The sequence below is a fragment of the Eulemur rufifrons genome, chromosome 1, assembly GCF_041146395.1.
Source record: "Eulemur rufifrons isolate Redbay chromosome 1, OSU_ERuf_1, whole genome shotgun sequence".
Lineage (NCBI taxonomy): Eukaryota > Metazoa > Chordata > Mammalia > Primates > Lemuridae > Eulemur > Eulemur rufifrons.
Window position 1 is genome coordinate 17,750,640 of NC_090983.1, and position 3,572 is coordinate 17,754,211.

The following is a 3,572-nucleotide window of genomic DNA, read 5'->3' on the forward strand; positions in this document are numbered from 1 at the left end:
AAAACCACATCAGGTTTTCAGGAAGAAAAAATAGTTTAAAACCTATCATCACAGAAGATACAACATCTTTTCTAGAAGGATTGCCTTAAGAGAACTTCAGCCCCACTCTTGGAACTTGGATGTGTTCTGACATAGTAATTATTCTAAAATTTTGAATCTTTGAATTGTAAATGGCCTCAGCACTTTTGCTTAACTACTGATAAGTGCTTTGCTTCCTGTCACCTGCCTACTTACATTATCGTAGTGAATGTTCCAAAGTGGTACAGTGGTAGGATATGCAGGAGTAGTTTAGTGCAGAGGAAAATATTTGTTTTCAAAACTAGCTTTTAAAGTTTTGTTTCATTTCTACCAGGAGCCTCATTTGGTTTTGTTTTATTTGAAAATAACTGGTTTTCTCATAAATGAGTGAAATGGTGATCAAATTTTTCGGCTAGTTCTCTTACCTATCTGTGTATTTGAGAGCTTTGAGAGGCACTGTTAAAAATTATTGGGAACAATTTGAAGTGAGGGCTGCATTAAGACATAGAGAAGAATAGAAATAATGCCCTAAGCCTAGATTGCCTCATGAAGCAGCCTCGTTTGAATTGCTTTCAGAGCTTGCAAGGTGTGTACGATTTAGAAGTACACTTGGCTTAGAAACCTGGTTTGATTTCATGGCTTGAGCAGGACTTATTAGTTGAAGACTAGAGTTATCTCACTGCTCGTGAACTTACCAGTTTGGGACTTGAATTTCACTTGATGTCTGTCCATTATTGTGGCCTTGTCAGCCTTCTTCCTTCACTCTTTTACTTACTTCTTTGACTCCAAATGGAGATTTCAGCTGGACAATGTTGACGGGGCTTGTTGGGTTTTTTTTGAGCTGGTTATATGTATTTAAAAATTATAAATAGATAATATATTATTTTTTTGCACAGTGTGATCAGTTTGCCCAGAATCGGGGGATGGAGCAGTTAGCCTGCTGGGGCCAGGAAGGGACAAGTGAGATTGGGAGACAGAGTGCTTCAGTTCCAGGCAGTCTGTACAGTACCTAATTAACCTTCCTATTGAATATACCAAATGTATGGTTGCGTTACTTTAAATGACATTGAATTGGAACTTGATACTAATTAGTTCTGGTTACAACCTTTTGATCTTAGTTGGAATTTTTTGGAGGGGAAAAATAAAACTAAATTTCAAACTCATTGATTTTTGTCCCCTAATATTATGCAGAGTTGGGAAGTTGCATGTGGCTGGATGCTATTATCCCTTTAGTAGCCATGACTATAATTTAGCCCTACGAGAAGATAGACTCTATTTCGTGAGAATATATTTAAATGTGTGTGCACACTCAGAAGTTTTGTCTCTGCAAGATAGAATAAGAAACAAGTTCATGAATTGGTCTTCTATTTATAGTTTGATTCCAAAAGCTATTTGTTTACTTGCTATGGTCTGTTAATTGCAGGCCCAACTTAAAAGGCTCAGTAACAAATATAACAAATGTAAATATGTTTACATTTTAAGTATACAGTGGTACTTACAGATCTGTTAATTAACTCTAGAAGGCAAATATTAGACTACACATTTCTTTTTTTCTCTCCTTGATCAAATGTAAAATTCTGAAAGAGAGGCTTTAAAAAGTAAAGCCTCAGCAAAATAATCCATGAATTTACTTATTCTTGCACACTGCAGTTACTACGTGTACAGCTACAAATCTAGTTGTATAATTAAAATTATCTGGAAACACCTAAATTAAAGAGAAAAACAGGTAGTTTGTAAACTCACTTGTGATCTACTGAAAAGAGGTTATATTAAAACAAATAAAAATATTATTATTCTCCCTCTTCTCTGTCTTCTGAAATGACTACAATGGATACTCTTAGCTATCCAACTTTTGGTGGGGGAGGGGCTGTGTTTGATTTAATTGACCCCCTGAGATGGTCTTTTGCTTTAAATTAGGGAAGCAGAGCTAGATCTCCAAGTACATGTGGCTCTTGTATATATAGGGAGATTTTTAGAAAAATCATCAATCCAGCACCAGATACAAGTCACATAAAAGTGTCCCAATAAAATGGATATGTCCTTTTCCTGCCCATTTTGCTCTTAACTGAGCAAGTGTATACGAAAACTAAACAGATTTCTGCCCTCTGACACCTTTCTATTGCATTACTTCAGAATTTTAATTTTGTCTCTATTGATATGTCTTATTAACATCTGGAAAATATATATATTTTATTGGAAAACTATAGTTTGTTAAGCCTTGAGAGTTTTGTGGCAGAATTATTTTGCTGTGTTTCATCAGTCATTGACTACCTTATGGCATGCTTTGATTACTAGACTTCAGGCAGTTTCTTTCATTGTATCATATTTATACACAATTAGTAAATTGTTTCCTTTCCATGCCTGTGAGGTGTCTGAGGTTTTGCAGTTTTTATTAAAAAGTATACCAGTATGAATATAAGCATTTGATTTTAGTAACATTGGACTTAAAAGTACAGAGGTTCCAAGTATAGGTGTGTCCACTGGCATAAGAGTAGCGTGGAAGAGGAGGGTCTGAATCAGGATCCAAGTTCGTCAGGTCAGTTGCCAGAACAAGGAGCCATCAACTGAACTGGTTTACTTCAAAAACAGAGTGGGCCTGTGCAAAGAGTGAGACCGCATGTGGGTGTTCACACCTCTTGTCCCCAGGTTTCCCTCCCTCTGAGCTTCTTCCTCACTTCTCTGGCCTATTGTCAGTGTTGTTTCTTTATGCTTAGGGAGAGGAAAACAGAAGTGAGGTTCCTACACTTTGCCTAACTGAGCCACTACCAGGTTTGCTGGCAGCTGTGGCCACATTATTTGTGAGGTGATTTTTTTTTGTTTGTGTTCAGAGTGACTTTTGATTCTGATTCTTTATGTTGTTTTATATGGAGTGGCACTTTTATCTGTGTTTTAGCAGAATTGTTCCTCTGTATCCTTTACAATTTTTCCTTTTGTTTCCTTTTTAAATTATGCATAGAGTTTTTTTTTGTGTGTGTGAAATTAAAGCCTTTATTAACCTTATGTTGGTTTGACTGTTATTTCTGAGAAGGACACATTTTTGCAGACACTTTTAACAACCAGTTTCAAATTGTGGAAATCACCTTCTTTTGGTTTTCTGACTTGGACTTCTTTGCAGCACAGTTACATCTTAAAGGAGGTGGAATGGCGAACCAGTGTTTGGCCATAGTCACCACTGGTTCTTGTTATTTTCATCTGAGGAGCCTGTGAAGCTTTGCAGAGGCTTCCGTGTAACAGTTTGTAAACCCAGCATTGGCCTTTGCTCTTCCTTTGCCTTATTAAAAGTAGGGGCAAAGGGTGAAACAGCATTTGCATTTCGTCCTTGCCTTTAGCCTAGACACAGTGGCTGTGTTGCTCTCACTGGGTACTATTTAGTGAGTATTGTGAAACCTCAGTAAGAGGGCGATCTCCCAGGCCAGCCAACTCCCCTTCAACCATTTAACTTACCACCTGAGTAAGGCAGTGAAGAAAGTACATGTGAAAAGGAAAAGCCATTACTCTGGGAAAGATGGAAACCTGCAAAATGTTTCAGCCCACTTGCCATAGATGAAAATGAG